This window comes from Pipistrellus hanaki (assembly GCF_964339955.1).
Source record: "Pipistrellus hanaki genome assembly, chromosome: 4".
Classification (NCBI taxonomy): Eukaryota; Metazoa; Chordata; class Mammalia; order Chiroptera; family Vespertilionidae; genus Pipistrellus; species Pipistrellus hanaki.
In genome coordinates, this window is record NC_140506.1 from 12400083 (window position 1) to 12424030 (window position 23948).

The window sequence follows — 23948 nt, forward strand, 5'->3', positions numbered from 1 at the left end:
CATGTACTGGATGATGCTCCAACTAACTGAGCCACTCAGCCAGAACAACAGACCACCATTATTTTAAACATCTTTCCCTATCCTTTATAAGAAACCAGAGGTCCAGTGCACAAAGATTCATGCAAGAATGGGCCTTCCTTCCCCTGGCTGCCAGCACTGCCTTCCCTCTGGCCAAAGCTATCTTTCCATCTTCTCATGCTGCCCAGAGGCCCAGATTGGGTTAATTTGCATACTCACTCCTGATTGGCTGGTGGGCATCACGAAGGTACAGTCAATTAGCATGTTACTCTTTTCTTAGTGTAGATACATAAACTAAAAATGAATGGCTCTTATTGTAGGTTTTGATGTTTGATTATTATTTTTCAGGACCATTCTTTTTAAAAGATGACCTCTGGAAGAGGCAAATTTCAATTCCTAGGAAGAGCAATGATTCTGATTGCTTTAAAAAACATTTCTGTGTGCACTGCTTTTAAATACAGGCTGGGAAGTTCCAGCCACTGCCAAGCCACTTTTACCACTGAGAGCACACTTGGTGGCATTGCAGGTGACACTGAGGAGGCTCTGCTGGCTGCAAAGCTGGGGATCTTCTTAGAAGCCAGATAAAATGCCCTCTTGCTCCCTGTGCCTCTCTCCTGCTCCTGCTTCCCACTGGCAGGCACTGCCAGAGCCACTGTGAAGAGCACCACTGCCAGGGAGTTTATTCCCCAGGTCTGAGAAAATGGAAGGAGTAACCAGTATCCTGCTGGGAGACAAGACATGGTGAATGTCTCAATAGCCAATACATCACAGTTTTGTGGACAATGAAAAGCTCTGTCTGAATTAATTTTATGTTTTCTCACCCCTCATGCTCACTTTGCCTCTAAATCGTTTGTAGGGGGGGAAAAAATTGAACCAAAGCATTGCTCCATTGCTTTCACAAATTTTAAAGAAATATTTTTAAATTCATAAAAAATACCTATTGATTCTTTAAAGTATATATATATATATATATATATATATATATATATATATATATATAGTTTTTAAAAGTATGTGATGATGTTAAAATTCCAGATAGCATGAAAAATGTTTAAAGATTATTCAATAATATAAATGAACCTTAAAAGTACCACTTTGATTATCTGACAGTTATATTGACTAAAAACCTGATCTCTGCTAAAACAATGAGAAGTTCATTAATCACCCTGACATGTCTATTAACTAGTCACCACTCACCAAACCACCAAGATGCTGGCAGCCTCTGAGCCCCTGGAGTTGACATTATAAGATGTTGGGATGAATGTCACCTCATTGTTTCAGGCTCCCAAAATTCAGACATTCTGATTTAAGAAAAGCAGACAGAATATTTTTGTACCTTTTCCTTTTAAATTTAATTTAAATATTTTCTAAAGCTTTTTGACTGTATGGACTCTGGAAAAAATTAGGTTAATCACAGGGTAGTTTTTAAAACTAGTAATGTTTTCGTTTTTATTTAAGATTATGGCATTATTGAAAGATAAAAGTACATATACATCTTTTATTTCTTAATCAGTTTATGTCTCAGAAATATTGGCATTGTGATTCACAATAGATATTATTGCTTAGACAGTCCAAATGAAATTTGTACTTAATTTTTAATTTTTGAGGCACTGTTAATTTTTATATTGACCTCCTAAAATCAAATTTTAGTGAATTTGGAAAATCAATTTTAATATTGTAATTAGAGAAGTGCTAACAAACCATGCCTCACCCGACTTTATAAATAAGAAAAAAAGAATTCTTATAAGTACAGGAATTATAAACCACAATATTCCCTAAGAAACATTAAAATGGAGTTCGTGTTTAGTTCCAAGCAGTTTTCTATTGTTATGTCAAATTTATAAATAGACTATAAACCAAATAGATTTCTCAGAAATTAGTTATTTGGAATATTTCCTAATTAATGTATATAACTGATAGAGTTTAGAGGTCTCTTTAACCCAGTTAACTGTATAAAAATATAATGTAACTGAAGTTAAAACTATGTTACTGCATTTGAAAAAAGCATAAAGTATTTGCATTATCAGTGTCAAATTACTGAGACACAAAACAATCTGAATTGTTTAAACCTAAGTATAGAAATCACAAATAAAAGTTCAAACCCATTTAATAACTATTGAATTGCTATTCTTTTTTATTCTTTTCCAATACAAATAATAAATGGCAAGAAAACACTTAGTTGCTGTTCATTGAAAGGAGTTAAAGCATAATTAGGTAGTCAGGATTAGGCGAGGAAAAGCAGGAATCATAGAGCTATCTGAAATCACAAAATGTTTTGCAGAAAACAAGATGGGTAGCAGAAAAAAACAGGGTGTTTTGAAACAAGGATTTTTTTTTTTTGAAGTGCAAAATAAAATGCTGCAAAAAGTCCAGTAACCAACCAGGGAGTGGCACAGATAAACAAAGAACAGGCCTTCAGCAGATATAAGGGGAAGAGCAGAAAACCTGGAGGCAATCCAAGTTCCCTCCCTGAGTAGGGAGTCTGTGTTTGCCTACAATAAACTCCTGCCTTGCTTCAATCCCTTAGTCCAAGGCTTCATTATTTGATTCCTTGAGACATGACCCCTGGAAGAATCCCTGCTCCTGATTCTGGTATCACAGTCATAATAAAAATTGTCTCTATGTGTCATTACCATCTTTGTTCATTCTTAATAAAGATGATATTCTGTACCCTAAATTTAATATAATTTTCCTAGTGTAACTCACCTGACAACGGGCATAAAATAAGTAGATGGCAACACCCAGAGATACTTTTCTCTGGGGAATATTCAATTGTATTAAGGAAAAGGGGGTACAGCACTTTGTATTAGGGACTCAACCAAATATGCACTCAAGTGAAAAACAACTTTGCTTACGAAGCCATTTTTAAATTCCCTTCCATTCCCACAGTCCACAAAGAACACCAATTCAGTGGAAGGAACACAACTCTCAAAGATAATGGAAACATAGCTTTACCAATATTACTAAAATAAAAAGTGGCTATCACCCTCAGTTGTTCTGTAGGTAACAACCAGAAATTAAAAAAGTCTTGTAATAGTTCTATAGCAAGAAGCAGGCACCACATTATAGAAATCTTAAAAAAAGACAATGTGGGATACCCAAGAGTATCTTAGGAGCTGAAAAATAAACTTTATTTCCAAATGAGAATTCTGCCTAGAAGATGAAGTTTAGGCAAAAGCTATTTAGGGAAAGGAACACATGAGTGATTTTTTAAGACCTGCATATCTCTCTCTCTCTCTCTCTCTCTCTCTCTCTCTCTCTCTCTCTCTCTCTCTCTCTCTCCTCACTCTAGCAATATATATATATATATATATATATATATATATATATATATATATATATATATATATATATCGCTAATATGCTAAGTGTCTGACTATTCAACTATTCACTATGATGCACACTGACCACCAGGGGGCAGATGCAGGATCCAGATGCTGACATGCACTGGCCATTTATGGAGAAATGGCACCACAGACCTGGCACCACAAAGCAACACTCGGCTTCCTCCAAGTGGGACACAGGTTCTACCACCACCCTGGAGTGACAGTCCACCAAAACGTAGCCAATGCTATTGAAACCCCATTGCACAAAATGTGACTCACAGCCCAGCCTAGCCCGAAATGGAGGCTGTGGGTGCCAGGTAATGACATCACATAGCAATGCCCAATTTCCTCTCCCTAGCGACTAGCCTCCTTGGAATTTCTTCAGCCCAGGAACATGACTTGTGTTATAGCCAGGTGGAAACATTTTACACTTTAACCAAATGTCTGTGAAGCATTTTTGTGTGCCTCATCTCATTTGATCCTCACAGAAGTCCTGGAGTAGGTAGATAGGAGACTCGATGGAATCCTATTTTCTTTTCATTAGCAGGAAAATGAAGATTTAGAAAGCTTAGAAACTTGACCTGACTTACTGAAAAGAAGTAAGAAATGGTGGACCTTGAAAATGACTTCAGGTTTTCTCACTGGGTAGAATATAGTCAAAAACTGCTGCAGTTTAATATTTTACCCTTTGTTCTCCCTATGTGATCTATAATAATAATAATCTGCTTTGTGTTGATAATTACTGCTGTGTTGCTGACAATTACCTGAGAGAGAAGTTGGGGTGCTTCACTGGGCTGGAAAAAGTTTAGCTAAATCAGAAAGCAGGTATAATTAAGCAAATTAATATATATTAAGTTGATTCCTGCATGTGCAATATGTGTAAAACTCTTGCTGGCACCAATCGCAACGTGTGTGTATGTGTGTGTGTGTGTGTGTGTGTGTGTTTTGATCTGTCATTGTTGATCATGAATTTGGTTGACATTCTTATCATAGAGGAAGAGTGAATAGCAATATTAAAATATTTCTTCTCATTAATTTCCTTTCAGTGTGCATGAATTTGTGCACTGGGCCATTAGTTATATATAACCTGGTTTCTCAACATTTTTATCTACCTTCATTATGATAAATAAAACACCTCAGCCAACCATTAACTGATAACTATAATGAAGGGTATTCTGATAACTATAATGAAGACTCTAGTTACAAATCATTACTTTATATCCCCCAATCAGACAAGAGTTTCTGTTAACTTTTATTTTTGTTGCTTGTATAATGAAAACTATTTCCTTTTACATTTCTCAAATGCAAAATTATAACATTTGATATGCTTTTAGAAATATCAAATGCCCTTTGTCCCCTCTTACCCACTGCCCCATAGGCATTAAGCTCCCTAGGCAGACAATTTGTTATCTAAACTTTTCTCTTCAGCATGTAGTACAATACCTGGTCCTCAAAACATATTTTATCAGAGGAAAAAAAGCATAATGAAAAGAATGAACTAGTTTGAATATGTAAGTTTTACTCCAAGATTCACTATTACCTACATAAAATTGGCCTGTGTACCCTTTGGGGAAGCAAGTGGATTATGCTAGAAATCTGTAAGATCTTTTCTGCCACTAACATTCCATAAGCTTGTGATCCATATGCATGGTTATGATCCTGAGTTCATAATTCTGTGAAAGGGATGACTCTTTAGAGATAGGAAAGCATATATCTTCATAATTGGATGAAGATTAAAAGATAATTGATAAAAATTAAAGAAAAAATTCTAGTTAACCACAGCAGCTGGACCATATATACTTCTCTTCTTACTCTCAAAATTATTTTAAAATGAAAGTTTTAAAAATATGATACACAAATCCTTAAAACAAACAAAAGGAATAAGAGCAAAAACATCAGTGAACAAAGGAGTTTAGCAAATATTTGGAAGTCAGCAAGGTGATAAAATGGAAACATTTTCTGAGATAAGAAAAGTAAAGTTCATTCTGAGGCTAGAACCAAAGTGAAGCCATCTGATTTGGCTTTGGAAGGCATTCAGTTCCAAGGAAAGTGTAGATGAGCTTTGAGTCTGAAAATGGGGGGATTATTGAAAATTCTCATATAGATATAGTATTATATTCATTAGACCCTTCTAGAAAATACTGCCTCAAATGTTGTTGATAAAAATAAAGATTAAATAATTCAAAATGCAAAATATTTACTTTCCATGCATGTCATATTTAGGTCAATTGAAGAGCAGCAAACCAAGGAAATGAGACAGACAATTTAGCAAATAAGAGATTTAACAAAGGAAAGTGACCAAGAGGAGGGCCACAATAACAACTTAAAGGCATTCCTAAAACAAACAAACAAACAAACAAACAAACAAACAAAAAATAGTCCAGATGTAATTAGGAAATGTTTCAAGGATGTTTCAAGGCCAGGAGGCCAGGTCGCCAAGGGGAAACATGGCTTGGTATTATATCTGCTGTGGTTGAATATATGGGGAGAAAAGCATAAACAGGAGCATGACAGATTTTATATAATACTAGATTTGTGTACCAGTGGGGTCCCTCAGCCTGGCCAATAGGGATCAGGCCAAAACTGGCTATCCGATATCCCTCAAGGGGTCCCAGATTGTGAGAGGGCAGTGTTCAGGTGACAGGCCCTAGAATCAGGCTCCCTCCTCTCTGGTTCCAGGTGTATCACCTGAGAACTGCCGCAGCCACGTCACCAAACTCAGCAGCTCCTTCCTTGAGCATCTGCCCCCTGGTGGCCAGTGATCATCATAGCTACCAGTCAGAGCGTCTGCCCCCTGGTTGTCATTGTGTATCATAGTTATTGGTCAGACTGTCAAACAGATGGTGGCTTAGGCTTTTAAAGATGATAGATGATATAGATAGATGATAGATAGATAGATAGATAGATAGATAGATAGATAGATAGATAGATAGATAGATAGATAGATGATAGATAGATGATAGATAGATAGATAGATAGATAGATGGATGATAGATAAAAATAGGTACATAGGAAATAATGTAAGTTAAAAATTTTTATGCCAAAAAAGTTGAAAATAAATAAAATTATAACATATATGTCTCTTGGCATTAAATATTGACATGATTACAATGTAAAAACTAATTATTTAGTTAAATAAACATTTTGTAAAATACTTAGAAAGATACATAAGATATTATAAACAGAATTTGTTTCTAGATAGAGATAATGGAGTAGATTTTCGGAAGAATCCTGTTAAGACAATTTCATATTTTCCATATGAATCTTTGAGGGTCCCAAATTCAGTTTTTTTTGTGCAGCGAACATTGAGGCAACAGCTAATAAGTCACAACCTGATACTATTAAAGATTTTTGGCATGATGTATATTCTAACTTCTTTTTGTTTGAAAGAAAATACATATGCTTCTCATCTTTCAATTCATAATGAATTAAATACTTGGATAGTCATAAATAGATTCTTTGGTTTGGAAACACACAAAGCAATTTCCTTGAATGTTGGCTTTACAAGGATGTTAGGCATCCAAGTTTGGTCCTGTGAGCAAGGAGAATTCAAATTCTTGCCAAACTGACATCTATCTCTGAAACTCAAAAAAAAGGGGGGGGGGAGTGGGAGAGAAAAAGCAATATTGTCAGCTTTTTGAGTTGTTTGGTAAATGGGACAAAGCAGCATATCAGAAGGAGGAATATGCTGCCCATGATTTTTCACCTTTTTCTTGCTTTGAGGACAGATCAGATACAATGACTTGTATTTCATCTTGAAAAGTATATAAAACATGCTTTAACAATTGCAACTCTGAAAATTTAACTGAGGAAACGGGACTCTGTGTTTTTAAGGATATTTTCTGCCCTCTGGTACATATGTGTCTAATGAAAGTGTTAAAATATGTATATGTGGGATAGATTCTGGTGCTGTCATTTAGTACCTAAAATAACAGCTTCCTGATCATCAGGTCAATTGCATATTATCAATATAGTTGGCTAGCATAATCTTTTATGGAATGAAGAGATAATAGTGGTCCTTGCAGACTAGATAATTAAAGAAGACTGGAGAGTTTGGAAAGCTCTGAGGTAGATTAGCGAGTGACTAGAAAAATTAAAGCTTACTCTAAATCTTTACTAAAAAGTATAGAAAAATGAGTTCTTCAGGTCAATAATTGCATACTAGCTAACAAAAACTGGTAAAGAAAACACATCGAGAGTACCATTTGCAACTGGAGTCACTACATGATAAAGTTTATATTAATCCATTGGCATTCTCCAAGGTCCATAGTTTTTATGTGGTTTTTTTTTTTTTGTTTGTTTGTTTTCTTTTTTGCATAGCTCAGATAGGTTATTCGAATGAGAATCTGGTAAAAACCACTATCTTTGCATTCTTCAAGTCCTTGAAAATGACACTGCTCTCTGTGGACCCTCTGGGAATGGTTGACTAGATTTTTAAGTAGAAGCAGATCTAGTGACTTTTCAGCTCTACTACAACATCTCTCATTACATTTGTCAGAGAACCAATATAAGAATTTGGTTTTTCACTAAAGAGTGTATTTATACTAAACTATATATTCAAGAACTTGGAAAATAACCAATGGATGTATTAAGGGACCAAAAAACTCACCATAATGTGAATTCCATAAAAAGGCCATTATTTAGTTGGTTTTCTATTCCCCTAACCCAACTAGCTCGCCATTCTGGACTTTTCAGAAACTACCATCAATGTAGAATCAATATCAAGTAATCCTTAAACATTTGGGGAGTATATCCCTATCCTCACTTTATAGTTATCCTGCTAAGTAACTAAATTTTGAAGACAGGAATCTAAAATTCCCCAAGTGCATCCTTAGAGGTAATGGGAATTTGTGCCACTCCTATATTTAAATCTAGGTGTTCAGACCCATGAGTTCTATTTTTAAAGGAAGACACATAATAGTTTTTGATGTAGGATTTTTACTGCATCTCAGAAGATAGCAATCCATCTATATGTTTTCCGATCTTTTATTCCAGCAATGCCTTCACAAAGTAGAGTATTTTCAACAGCTTTTATATGGTGTGGTAAGACCAGTAGATCCCATGGTCTCAGGCTTATTGCACACCCCCTCTGAAGTTTAGTGAACCCCTTGGATGAAGGCAATATTAACCAGCATACTGTTTCAGTGAATTCACCCTCTTAAGCAGTTGTATAGTGGTGCGGGTGAAGGCACTGCAGGCAGAAAAGGCAAAATGGTAGCTGAAAAAGTATTGGTTCTAGAAAAAGATTTATGGCTGCTGCTTCCAGGATAGAAGAAACACAATGTAATCAATTGCAACCAAGTGGCTGGTCATGCGAAGTTAGGGTTTCAGTATTGGTGTTCAATGCTGGCAGGTTACATAGGCTATAGAACAGTAGTTGTGGCTGTCATTTTCAGGCAAATAAAAAATGTTTTTGACCAAAAAAAAGTCATAAGTTTTTCTATGCATAATGTTTATAATCTGGCATCTAGACAATGATGATCCAGAGCCTAGTACTCATGATTCCAAGGAACCCTTCTTTGCTATTTAAAAAGAGCCTTGTGGTAAAACACGTGAAGCATGTGTGTGCTCTGGTGCTTACATTAGTCTCTCCAGGTTAAGCTACACCCTTCTCTATCTTGGCTACTGAAACTCCCTATAGTAACTGTGTCAACAGACTCCTGTGTCCATGTACTGGCTTTGGCTAAGAGAGATATAAGCAAGCAGACTGGAGAAGGGAAGTGAGTTGGGGGTTTTTAATCTCACAGCTCCCTGCCTTCAGACTCTGCAAAGGGCTCTCTCCTTTCAGGTTGAAAGAACAAATTATCCTGCATCTTCAGTCCAGAGTAGTAATAGTCCCAGGATTTCTAGTATTTTTTAGTCCTATATATTACCTGTGGATTAGTAAGCATATCAAACTTATGTAGATAGTCCATTTACTAAACCCCCTTCAAAGTGTCCTCATTTCTGTATGCCATCTTCTTCCTGCAGGGACTCTGACTGATATAATAAATGAAAAAAAAATGGGGGTAGGAGATTTTAATGAAAGTGAAAACATGGAAACCAAAAAGTTCTCTTTAAGTTATTAAGAAAATGGGCAAAGAGTTTCTAGAGAAAAATCTTTTGTTAATACTGAAGTGAGAACCTAGAGAAGTGATAAATCCCAACAGATATAATTAACTGATAATATGTAATTTCTCCTAAGGAAGGCTTTAAGATTTGGAGCTCCAGGGATACTAAATTAAAGTTAGATGTAATCTACTCTCATTGATGTTAAACAAGCCAATTGTGTATATTTATACCAGAGATAAATCAATTAATTTTCAAGTATAAATCTACACCTCTCTCTACCCAACCCCGGACAAGCAAATATTTCCACTGTTTTCATTATAGTTCCCACCCATCTTATGCTGATTAGATAATGATAGATAACCAACAATACAAAACATTCCTAATTAATAACTATTTACTGCTCATGTGTGTGGACTCAGCAGCTACTAGACCAGTGGCTCTGCTAAATTTAGCTGGCTTTGCACACAGGATGGCTGCTCGCTGTCGGGTGATGTCTCATCTTCCAACAGGCTAGCCATGGCAAGATCTCCTGACAATGGCAGGCATGTAAGAGCATCAATGGAGACACAGGAGGACTCTTGAGATCTTGACTAGAACATGTGCTATCAGCACATGGAACCTTATAATTCCTTCCATCATGGGCTACTTTTTCACAGATATGCAGTGCCAGCCCAGACTCAAGAGATGGGAAAATGGCCTTCACCGCTCAAGTGAGAGGAAAAACAAAGGTATATGGTAAAGAATGTGAATGCAGAGAGGAAAAGAGGAAAAATCAGGGCCCTAATTTCACTCTTAATTCCCTCTATGGGGATTGGCTGTTTATCTCTTTCCATTATCCAAGACTCTTGTCTTCAAACTAATCATTTCCATTTTAAAACTGTAGGCCTTTCTGATTATAAGAAACAAAGATGGAGCCCATGAACATGAAAAAAAAAGAAGAAGAAAGAAAAAAAAAAAAAGATAATTTGCATTAACAAGGGCCAAGGAAAAAGTGACCGGGCTCATAAAGAGCAGGGCCCCTAAACCAGGCACTGACATTAGACATCAGGATTTGAACTCTGTCCTCAGGCAGCCAAATGTTTGATCAACTCATCAACTATTTGTTTTCTGATTCAGTCTTTGACTATCCTGTTCCTCTTTTCATGCAATAGAACGCTCCATTATATTCAATAGCCTTCATGGAGCAGAGAACAGTTTGGAAGCATTTTTCCGAGAAGGTTGGGTAGAGTGGGGAATTGTAAGTTAGGCAGCAGTCAGGTGTGGCAGGCGTCCTGAAACCATCTCCAGTTATAACACAGATGCTTTCTCCATTATTACCATTATCCTGGTGAAGACTCTTTTCTCTTTTTATAACTCAAAAAAGTGCCGCATGAAATGTTCCATACAAAGAGGAAATAGAAATTCCTGCTACATCTGTACACAATGAGGAAAATTCCTCCCCCTACCAAATTGTTTCTATCTGCAAAGGATATTTATCACATATGTAGGCCTTGGTAAGTATATCAGAACATCTGAGATAAAAATTGACTTCTGCTCTCTCGCTTTTCAAAGCATGCTAAATTTTGTTTTACAAATAAAACAAGATGATTTAGTAAAAATCTAAATTATAATATCTTCATTTTACTATAAATTTGAACATAATGTTTTATTATTATTTACATTTGAGAGTGAAATCTACAAACTGTTAGATTTAGTGGGAATGCCTACCTCACCAAGTCAGAAATGACAGAAATTAAGCAAGAATTATCTAAAGTCTAGATAGATTTTAGACTGTGGGAGGTTCTTTGACAAACATCATCTCACTGTACAAAAGCTGCCCGAATGTAGTGGTCAGGGGGCTCGGTCTGGGGCCATCTGCCTTGGTTCAGATCCTAGATCTTAGTTTCTAGCTGACTTTAGGCAAGTTAGTTACTTTTTTGCTTCAATATTCTTATCTATAAAGAGGAGTAATAATTGGGCCAATTTGTAAGGATACTTACTAGTATATGGATGAAGGGACTTCAGATAAATAAAACCTATAGAGGAAACACATGGTAAATGCAAAGTTAATATAAGCTATTATTATTTTGAAGTTACAAACTCTGTTCATTTTTAGTCTAAGGGCTCTTTTAATGTTTCTTAAAATTAAACTGACCTATTATTCAGTTTCAGGGTGACAACAAATGCATATAGTATTAATATATGGTAAATTAGCTTAAGATTATATTTTAAAATGCTGGTTTTTATTATTATTGCCATTGTATCTCATCCATTTTTCACCTGAGTGGAAGGGGTGATGTTACCATCAAGCTGCCATGGCCAGATCCCACTTCCTGCTTTGGACTCATCAAAGATCAAGTCATAAAGCCTGCAAGTACATATGCAATTTAAAATTCTATAATTAGATTCTGCTACACCCTACTAACTAAAAAGAGAGAAATCAAGGATCCTCTCTTACCTTCTGTGAAAACATTGTTAAGATTAACTTCATGGCTTGGTTTCAGTCTTTTCACTATGGAACACCTCTGAGGGAAGAGATGTTTTGCATTTTAACTAGAGGCCCCCATAACCTTCTGTCTGGCATTTGAAGAACTCTGTCTGAGACGCTAATAAAGGGCAAGGAGGAGGGAAGTGAAGAGCCGTCGCTCCTTTGTCTCTTATTTGTTGCAGCCTTTTAGGAGCAGAAGTGGAAGGGCGCTGATTAATTCTGTGCCTTCACGTTTCCCCAGTCCCATGACATATCGGAGTGCTTTCCTTTTATGGTTTCAACGTTGCTCTTGAGCTTCCTTTACATACTCCTCTCGTGGAAAGCTAACCTTTCTGCTTTTATAGACTGATCCTGCTCAGAGTCAAAACAAAGTGGGAAATCAAAGGCTAGGGTGGCATTTGAAAGCAAGATCATACCAATGGGGCTCACAGGATGAGCTCTCTGAAGCCCTCACGTGTATCTCTTGAAACCAGCCTCCTCTGCATACCATTGATTACTAAAATGCTAATGCTGTTAGTGCTCAACTCACGTCCCTGTCCTCTGTGGGCTTGGTGTACACTGTCATGCACATTCTTCACAGGCGTGATTTTCAGATTGTTGGACAAAGTACTGGGCCTTTATTATGATTGTACCTCGACTCCATCTTATGTCAGCCAGCTTACTGACTAGTCTGTGTTTTGCAGCCAGAGGATGATGACCTACTTACTATGTCTTTTTCTGCTTAAGCATATTGACCTTAAGATTAAATATTGCATATATTCTGCTGCTTTCTATGTGGACATGAGACTGCTAACTCATAATATAATAATGTGTTAATTAGTACAGAGCCATAGTATTCAACACTACTTTTATAGCTCTGTGTGCTATAAGCCCTAACCACTTGCAGATCTGTGTGTGTGTGCATGTGCGTGTGTGTGTGCGTGTGTGTGTGTGTGTGTGTGTGTGTGTGTGTTTGGAGGGGTGGGGTGGGTGGAAACTACTAGTAGAGGGCGGATACTGAGGTAGGAATAGAATATAAGATAGAATTTGGAAGGTGATTGTAGCAGGCCAGATCTTCTTTCTCTTTTATACCTTATAGGGAAAGGAACTTTGATGAAACAGTAAACAGGAGAGTGTCTTCCTTAGATTAATAGCACATCAGCTTTATGCTATTGGAGTGGACATCGCTGCTACTTCCTATGTTCCACTAGGACAAAGAAAATATGAATGACAAAGTTTTAAGGAAATAAAGTGTCCCTCCTCCTTGCCTCCCCAAAGGAATCAGAGAGATCACAGGATTTTGTGCTTTCTCAACAAGATTAAGCCTAAACCAGGATCTGAGGGTAAGGCAAAGAGAGAAAATATCCAATAAGGAGAGATAAAAAACTCATGAGAAAAGGACATCAGGATAGAAAATGGTTCTGGTTGAAACGTAGGAGTATTTTGTACCATTGTCTGAATTAATAGTTTAGATAAGATTAATTATGATACTTTAAAAAAAAATAATGGATTGTGTCTACCGTATACTGTGAACTTGATAAAGGGGTGATCTTTAGAGGCCAATGAGCATAGTGCAGTGGGACAGGCACTGGTCTCTAAGTTAGAAGACCAAGGCTTTTTTCTTGCTTCCTCCTTACAGATCTGTGAGTCTGATAACCCATTTATGAGATGATGACAACTTTCTTCCAGCGTTCTCTGAAAAAAAAAAAAATCAATGCTAAAGGTCTCTAAAAATCTAACAGATTCCTATAAATGCTAAGTAATATCATTAGCAAGTGAATCTTTGACTTCATTAGACTGACTCTTGCCACAAACTGTTCTCCGTCTAATTGCCATCAATCATTTATCTTAAATTAATATAGCTCAGTAGTTTTCAAACTGCAAATGATGATATTTGAAGACTAAGTCCTGGAGAATCAGTGGTGCCTCTGCCACCAGTTTGCCGAGGGTGTGCCTGGGAATGTCTTCCTATTTCAGAGCTCACCATACCAGGTCTGAGGAGGAACCCCTTATTTAATTCCTGGGAACATTCCCTGTGTCCAAACTGGATATTGGCAAAATAATCACTGCAGCATATTCTTTTGGAAAGCAGAGAATCAGGTTTAGGCATCAAGCTGATCCAGGTTAGCTTCTTGGCTTTTGCTCGATGTAATCCAAGTTGCTGGAGAACATGAGGCTGGAGAAAAGGACATGTGCTGGGCCTGAGGAGTTTGTTCTGTAAACCATGACACTGAAATATAATCATGTTTGGTCTTCACACCTGGAGCATGCAACCAGGCTCAATTGGGGGGGGGGGCGTATATTTAAAATTATTTAATTTTTGCCTATATGCAGTCTGGGAACTTAGAGACTGTATTTAAACAAAAATAAAAATGGTCATTATGTGGTGTGATGGAGGTGTTAGCTAATGGTCATGGTGGAAATCCTTTTGTAATGCATTAGTACATCGATCAACACATTGTAGAAAATAAGCTTATGTAGTGTTACGTGGAAATTACAGGGGAAACATTAAATTAAAAAACAAAATTAATTTTTATTGTTAACTGACCTCTGCAGTAATTCAAGTGGATTATGAAATTTGAGAAATATAAAGCAATGCAAAGAAACTAGGTCTACAAGGTTATCCTACTAATTAAAAAAATTAGCTTTTTTTAAGGTTTAGAGTGACATTTACTGTAAAAAAAACAACCAGCACATCATGAAAATAAAGACTCAGACCACCATTTGGAATCTTGTGAAATAACTTATAATAAAAATTTCATTCTACTCTCTCCATTGTTTAAAGACTTAATTTGAAATTATAGCCATAGTTATTCCTTTCAAATATGTACTTTAAATTTTTAAAAAGGGCAAATTATTTTATTTTCAGTGATGAATTATTCAGTTGTTTATGCTTGAGAAATCTTTTGGATTTTGGTAAGGCTTTAAAACCACATTACCATCATCTGTCAACAGTTACACTGCTTTTGCATTCTGGATATAAATGCTAAATGTATTCGTATTTAACTTCTTATTTAACTTAATAAGTGTCTTCTTGGGCAAACACAAAATAATTTCCTTTAAAAGCTGAAGTGGGAAAGGCCTCTGGCATTGATAGAGCTGTACAATTCCAGTCAATGTTGTCCTTGTAAGAAAGCACCATTGTTGGTTCCAATCCTTGGGAGCTTCCTGGTGAAATCTGAAACTGGTCCCCACACAAGAGGGACAAGGAGAGACTGAAGAAGGGAGACCACTCCAAATCTGTAGGTAGCAGCTATAATAAGCAGGGAACTTACATGCAGGGCTTGTCTTGTGCAGCCACAAGATGCATAGATCTCGGTCCCTGGCCACCAGTATCTTGAAAGTCTATACCGAGGCCATAGATGGGGTTCAGTCCCAAACATAATCCAGACGGTCTCAACAACACACTGCTTTCTCAAGGCTGCGTCCTTGAAAACAGATCCTACTGTGGGAGTGGTCAGCAGTGTGCAGTCCGAGGACACAGGAATGGTGAGGAAGTTCAGGTCAGGGTCAACCAGCAGTTGCATTCTCTCCAGATCTCACCCAACAATTATATAGCTTTTTTTTTTTTTTTAATTCTCACGTGAACATATGTTTGTTGATTTTGAAAGAGAGAAACATCAATGTGAGAGAAAATATCAATTGGTTGCCTCCCATATACACCTTGACTGGTCTCAAACCCACAACCTAGGTATGTGCCCAGCCTAGAATCAAATCCATGACCTTTTGTTGTATGGGCAATGCTTCAAACAACTGAGCCACTCATCCAGGGCATAAAGCATTTTTTTTATAGTGCATCCTTGTAAACTATGTCATTTTTGCTTTGGGAAAGAAGTGTGACAGAAATAAAGAATTTTGAAACAAACATCAAAAGATTTAATCTGCCATGTCACTAGAAAAAGAATACATCAATAAGATGCTCTTTTTTAATAAATAGGAAATATTATCAGTCAGAATGGGCTAGGTATGTTGCAGTAATAAATAACCCCCACATTTTATGGCTTAAGCACAGCCATGATCCTTTTTCCTCATGCCTCTTGACTATTGTGATTAGTTAGACTCTGCTTATTTTAGTCCCTCAAGATCCTGGCTAATGAGGATGTCAAGAGACACCATCTTGCCTAAACAGGTTTGGCTCAGTGGATAGAATATCAGCCTGTGGACTTAAGGGTCCCAGGTTCGATTCCGGTCCAGGATATGTACCTTGGTTGTGGGCACATCTCCAGTAGGGTGTGTGCAGGAGGCAGCTGGTTGATGTTTCTCTCTCATCGATGTTTCTAACTCTCTATCCCTTTCCCTTCCTCTCTGTAAAAAATCAATAAAATATATTTTTTTAAAAAGAGAGAAACCATCTTGAACTTGGGGAAGTGGGCTTCATGCTAAGTGCAGAAGAAAAGAGGGTGCTCTTGAGAGCCTTAGCTGAAGATTAAAATGCAGAGCCCAGAAATTATACTCAGCATTCCAATCTTAACTCATTGGTCAGAAATGGATTTGTGGCTCTATCAATCACAAGAAGTCAGAGAATGAATGCACCTTGTGCCAAAAACTGAGGGAGAAATTATATGTAACCCTAAAGACCAATTCAGTGTACCCTTCTGATCAATAAATACTTGTTTTACTCTTCATTTCACCAGCAAAATGCACTTATAGTCTCCCTGGGTGAGAAAACTTAGACAGTGTCCATCCAGGCACGCCATGACACTCAAAGGCTCAGATGTCTGAGTGATGGACAGTAATATCCGTAACAGGAGGGGTGCTCATCAGTGAGCTACTGCCTCTCAGCTTGAATTCCACCTTTCCTCATTCCACTTGATGACACCGAGATGCTGCAAGCTATATTTTCTCGTTTACCAACTGACTCACAGATAGACTCTGCAGCAGGGGGTTCTAGAAGGAGTCTGGAAGACTAATAGAAGGAAAAACACAAAACGCTTGCTTTTTGATCTTATAAAATGACTCCAGTCCATCAGTGGCATGTAGTCTAGTCACCAAGGCTGATTATGGTTTGTAAATTTTCAATATTCCCCAAAGAGCACCAGTTTGCCCCCTCATAGACAGCAGCACCAGCCAACAGGAGATAAGTGCTACTCCAACAAAGTTTGCATTCCATTTCCAGTGGGCCTGAACTCCAAATTTACCAGCCAGAAGGCTGAATCCTAGCTCTGAATCCAGTCCTGCTTTAATTCTAATTTTCCCTTCAATTTCCAACCCCTGAGAGTAGCAGTTGCTTCCCTAATACTCTTTATGTGATACTTCAGTGTTCTCTTTCACCTTTAAATATGGCAATGCTTTATATTTAATTCTCTGTTAAACCAACTGGTGTGTTTTTTAGTATGCAAATCCTTTCAACAACACTTCTAAAATATATCATGAATCTCACTGAATCCAAAGGGGAAGGAATTTGTCTCTGGTTCTGTGTTTATTATCAACCTTTATGTCTCAAACCCCTCTTGTATGAAATTGATATGAAAACTATCTACCTCATAAGGTTGTAGTAGCCTAATATATAGGAATCCTATCTAATAAAAGAGTAATATCCAAATTGACTGCACCTCTGCTACACCCACAAGCCACACCCACCAGCCAATCAGGAGTGAATATGCAAATAAACAAACCCAAACAAGATGGCTGCAGCCACAGAGAGCAGGAGTGAGGCTTGGGTTTCCCCAGCAATGAAGGAAGCCAAGCTTTCTGCCTGTCCTTGCCAGCCTAGGCCTCCACTCAATGCTACAAAGTTTCAATGTTAGAAGATAAATAAATCCCAACAAAAATGGCAGCAGCCATGGAGCTGGAGAGAACAGAAGGCTAGGGTTGCCCCTGATGATAGAGGAAGCCAAGCTTCTGCAGACCTGGCTGGCCTAGGCCTCTATTCCAGGCTACAAAGTTTCAAGTATAGAAGATAAATAAATCCCAACAGAAATGGCTGCCACCACAGAGCAAGCAGAAGGCTTGGCTCTGCTGAAGGCTACAAAGTTTCAATTGTAGAAGATAAGTAAATCCCATATACTAGGGCCTCCACTTGGGTTGCTGGGGGGCATGGTTGGCCTGCAAACCACCAAAGACCCCTCGCTCAGGCCACCCCATGCCCCAAGGGAACTCCCACCCTGATCTGGGACAACATTCAGGCAAACCAGCTGGGCCCCATCCATGCACCAGGCCTCTATCCTATCTAATAAAAGAGTAACATGAAGATTGACCATCACTCCAACACACAAGCTGGCTGCCCCCATGTGGTCAAAGATCCTACCCCCATGTGGACACAAGATGGCCACCACAAGATGGCCAGCAAGGGGAGGGCAGTTGGGAGGGACCAGGCCTGCAAGGGAGGGCAGTTAGGGGAAATCAAGCCTGCAGGGGAGGACAGTTAGATGTGACAAGGCCAGCAGAGGAGGAAAGTTGGGGGTGACCAGGCCTGCAGGGGAGGGAAGTTAGAGGTGACCAGGCCTGCAGGGGAAGGCAGTTAGGGGCAAACAGGCTGGCAGGGGAGCAGTTAGGCATCAATCAGGCTGGCAGTGAAGTGGACAATTTAGCCCGGCGATACTAATACAGATGCTGTGACTGAGGAAAAATGCTGTTTTGTTGACTACGCAGGCATCTCTTTTAGAGTGGAAATATGTGACTTGTGTATTCTCTAATCAATAAAAAAAGTACACTTATAAAATGGGTTAGAAAGAATCCAATACCTGCCCTGATGTTCTGCTTTCTCTATATTAATACCCAGGATACATTCCTACTTGCCCACATTCTTTTTCTCCTTATTTGCTAACCAGAAACCTTATCTCTTTGTAAAACTTATTTCATACAGCATAGACTATATTTAGCAGAGATGCAGTATCTGTCCAATACAAACTAAATGAGCTTTGAAAATATCTGTCAAACCCAATAAACTTTGTAAAACAGTTTATGAGACAACTGTGTTTGATCTTTGCATAATTTTCTTTAGTAATATTAACTCATCCAGAAAGAAAACAGAATGAATAATAAAAATCTATTGGGTCATTTTAAAACTATACTTTGTTTATTTAAATATTTGAAAATATTTTTCTCTATCTCAGTTACAAGAAAGAAGGCTATGGTAAGGAAACTATTTAATCTTGGTGTGAATCTCAATGAGAAAAATTGGAAATACCTAGGTTTTTCAGTTAATGATTTTGAGCAATAATTGTACAAATATTTCTAGTTGCATGACTTCAGAAGTACATCTTATCTCATATAAATTGTGTAAATATATGGAATAGATAGAATACATACATTATATACAAGTATTTATTTGCAATTTATATACTACATTCTACACATCATTGTTTTCATCATTACTGTAGAGACATTAAAACACATGATTCTTTTAGAAAATCATTTAGGTTCATGTGACTAGCTGACAGTAAAATAAAAGCCTATTTTTATGTTCTGCATTTGAATTCCTGTTCTTCTGTATAAAGGAAACCATACATTTCTTATTAAATTTCATGCAAGAAAAAATGACCTGGAGCATACCATGTGTTTTCTTAAAAGCAGGAGAATTTCTCATTTTAGACAGACAAAGCTAGTTTCTTGTAGGCAGCAGGGTCTGAACTGGGCAAAACCATGAAGAACATAAAATGTAGCTTTAATGTGTGCCCACTGCCTTGTTTTGTTCCTGCCTGTATAAAGCTATCCCTTTTCCTTCCCCACTTTACTTTCAGGCAGCATGCTGGCCACTGTGTCAGAGGCTTACTTATCTTGTATATTTGCTGTGGTTCTCCAAATTTGCTGACCATTCAGTACCTTACAAGAGGGGATATCTTAAAAAAAATACAGAAGCACAGAGTTCTGGGTTTTCAAATGTTACACAAACAAATATCATGTAAGAGCAAACAATTTGGAATAAAATCTTCAAGACTGACCATGATGATGATGATGATAAAGATGATGATGATGATGATGATAAAATAATTCTGTAATTTGGAGATTTACTTCTTTGCTGGCCAGAGAACAAGATATATTGGCATTTTAAAATATACTTAAAAATACTTTGAAGATATTTTATGATCTTTTAAAGAATGCTCACCAGCCCTCTGTGAGGTTGCACCAGCTACATACCAGTGTTGTGTGGAATTTGTACAAGTGTCAGGGATATTCAGTCTGGGCATAAGGGGGTGTCTGCCTCACCCACTCAAACACATTCTCACATCCCATAGAAAAGTGGTTCTTAAATGTATGTTTACATGTGTTACTTTGGGATCTTGCTAAACATGCAGAGTCAAGGTCCCAACTTCCAGAGACTGTTTCACAGAATTTGCATCTTTAATTACTCCTCAGAATATCCTGATACAAGCTATGCATGGCTGCCAACATCAGGACCACACACTAGTTCTGGAGGGAGCTACCTGTGATGGCTGTTATCCCATTTCTTTAAAGACGAAATAGAGCTGGGGAGGAGTTATATATGTCGTATATATGTAGTAAAATCCCTCTCTGTTATGACTTTGGCATCCTGGAGGACCCATAAACATGAAATAGGATAAATAGCCTCAGTTCCTTAGAAGAATAAAAATCATAGAATTTGGTGTCAAGGAGATCTGAATTTAAAACTCAGCTCAGCCACAACCTCATTGTGGCAGCTTGGACAGGTTATCTCATCTTTTGAAATGTTTCCTCACTTAGAAAAATTTTTTGAAGCATAAGCCAAAGTAGCTCACAAATTTGTAGTAACAATTAAGTCAAAAAGAGAGATAATATCAGTGCCTAGTGAACAGTAGTAATTTTTAAAGTTCATTTAAATACCTGCCCATCTTGCTTGTCACTTTTAAGGTTTCCTTTTATACCTGCAGAGTGGTTTAGTTCTAATAAAAATTTCTCTCTACTTGCTTCTATGCTGAAGCAATTCTGGAAAGATTAAAGTTGACATTTCTCCTGGCTGCATGCAGCTTTGACTGTCCAGTCAATTAGCAGTCTGACTCAGTCCGACTGTGTATAGATGGTGCTCACAGTTATGTGTTGGGTCCTCTGACCCCAGCTGGTGAAAACAACTTTTCTTTCTAAATGCAACAAGTGTTCTTTATGTGACGATGCATCTATGCTCAATGCTCCTTTCTTTTGCCATGAGGGAAACGGTGATTGCCCTTCATGGATGTTATAGAGTCCTGCTCTGTTTTCAGGGTGTTATTGGAAAACAAACTATTTAACCTTCCTTTGGAGGCAGGCTGCTGACAGGTGAGGGAAGGCTGGAAATCATGGGTATGTAGGACAGTGGATGGCTCAGGGGGATCATTGGTGAGGGAAAACCAAGCCTTTGAGCTTCAGGTCACTGATTCTAATATACACCAGGTCAGTGGTGATGGAAGGTGTGAGGGACTTTATATGTCTTTTCTGGCTCCTGCTACATGAAGGGTTTATGTCAGAAAAGGCATCTCCAGAATTGACAGCCTCACCATAGAAGCCACAATTTAATAGACATGGAAGAACAGCCATTATTTCATATCATAGGTTGAAAGGGCAGAGATGATTTCATATTAATCCCTTTGCCTTCCCAGGGACATATGCTGCAGAAGACTGGAATGACACTTGATAAAGGAGTTCAAGTGTACACGATCCAGCAAATGGTCAGTGAAGTTGCCTGCTGAATGAAGAGAGAGCTCCCAACAGTTCATTCATTATACCTTACACAGGAGATAATGAACAACCAGGTTAAATTCCACAACCATGTGTCAGCAGTAGTCCATGATTTGAAGATATTTAGGGATGATGTCCTCTTCCCTCCATGCTGTCCAGTATTACTGGGACCGCAGGGGATGGTTGGTCTCCCTGTGGGTTTGTGCAGTAGCCAGTCTTCAAGGCCAGCTGGGAGAGAGTGTGCTACCCACTGGCTTCCGTGTGGTGCCGCTGGTCAGCCTACAGGCCCATGTTGTGCCTAGATGTGGTGTCTGGCTGTGCTCGCCACATCTTCACATGGACACTCAGGTGCCATGACACAGGTGGAGGGGACCAGTTGCTGCCCAGGGCCCAGAGGTCTGCTGAGATCTGACCTTCCCCACCAGATGCTCATGCTTCAATAGCCAGCCAGGGCTAGGGACCTAACCTGTGCACAAATTTCATGCACTGGACCTCTAGTTATATATGAGTTCCCAATTGGTCATTTTGTAAATAATCAAGTCCATGAAAGGAACAAATTCAAATAATGATTAGTTAATTCTCTAGATTCAGTCAGTAGTGGGTATCTTACAGCTACCACATTGGTGCCATTGTACCATGTGTAGAGGTATCCTGTTGTGTGGTCTCAAGGATTGATTTAAATTATCTGTGACTAACGTACTAGGTTAAATAAATAATAAAAAATCTCTCTAGCTATCAATTTATTAAGAATGTTTCCTATTATTAACAAGAAAGAGAAAATAAATTAATTATAATTTTGGCTATTGCTTTATTATATTTCTTTTGTTGTAATTGAACTGTTTTATTTCATATTCTATGCAGAAATTTACTCATGAAAAGATATTATATTTTTTTATGTTGCATCATTTACTTCATTACTAACATTGCCCAATAATTTTAAATTTCAAAAATGTACACTATTAAGAAAAATGCAGCTTGGTGTTCTAATGCCAGGGTGATTTTTACAGCACAGACAATAAGATTAGTGCACACCTGACAAGTGAGCCTAATAAATTTTGACAAGAAAGTCACTAAGAATAAATACATGTCCCCATATTTATTCTGTTCTGACTATAAATATATTTTAAAAGAATATAGAACATTTTCCTTGACAGCATCCTTGATGTTTTAGCTACCAATTTATAAATCATATAGAAATTTGACAGAGTTATAATATTCAAGGGCCCGTGTAGCATTTAGAAATGGAACATCCAAACCAACCTTGAAACTAAAGAAAGATAATAGTTATATGAAATGGCATTATTGTAATTTATTGGAATTATGTTCCAATACATAGAGAACTTCCAGAATCAATCAGGCAGAAAACAACACTTGTTCTCACTCAGTGACTTAGAAGTACATTCCCCTTCCTTTTTATTTCATAGCTTAGGCATTACAACTAATGAACACAATGTATTATCTTTGGAAGTATGATGCTATTGGATAACATAAATCTATTTATTAAATCAACCTATATAAAGCATCTGCATATAAAAAATCTATACTAAGCTCTTAAATATTATATATATTAAAAACCTAATATATTAAGTCATCCATTCGTCTGTTCAACCAATCAAAGTATAATATGCTAATGATATGCTAAGGCTGATCACCTACTCACTCTGATGTGCTTTGACCATCAGGGAGCAGATGCTCTGACTAGTAGGTTAAATTACTACTGGTGTCCAGCTGATTGGGACTGAGCAAGATGGACCAAACATGCCCTGAAGCCCTTCCATAATCCCTCCTCAGCTAGCCAACCTCTCACATCTCTCTCCAGCCCCAATTGTGCACCAATGGGGTCCCTCAGCCTGGCCTGCACCCTCTCCCAATATGAGACCCCTCAGGAGATGTTGGAAAGCCAGTTTCAACCCAATCGCACAGCCCAGGCTGAGAAACCCCACTGGTGCACGAATTTGTGCGCCAGCTTCTAGTATTCTAATATCAATGAGACACAATTCATTGACCTGGAGGATTAATGTTTAGAACTAACAAACACATACACAATTTTTTTAAAAAAATATATTTTATTGATTTTGTACAGAGAGGAAGGGAGAGAGATAGAGAGTCAGAAACATCGATGAGAGAGAGTCATCGATCAGCTGCCTCTTGCACACCCCCCACTGGGGATATGCCCGCAACCAAGGTACATGCCCTTGACCAGAATCGAACCCTGGACCTTTCAGTCCCCAAGCCGACACTCTTTCCATTGAGCCAAACTGGTTTCGGCCAAACACATACACTATAAATGACCTTTTAGTTTTACAGAATTCAGCACCTATACCATCTCTTTTTGACAAACAAACAAATAAACAAACACACACACACACACACACAAGACCTGTGGGTCAGGGAAATATATAATTTAATACTGGTGCCAAACTTGAAGCAGCCAGAGAAATACCTGGCACCAGTGCTCCACTTCCTAATCCCCACAGGGCAATGCAACGGGGACCAGATGCTTACATGCATACACA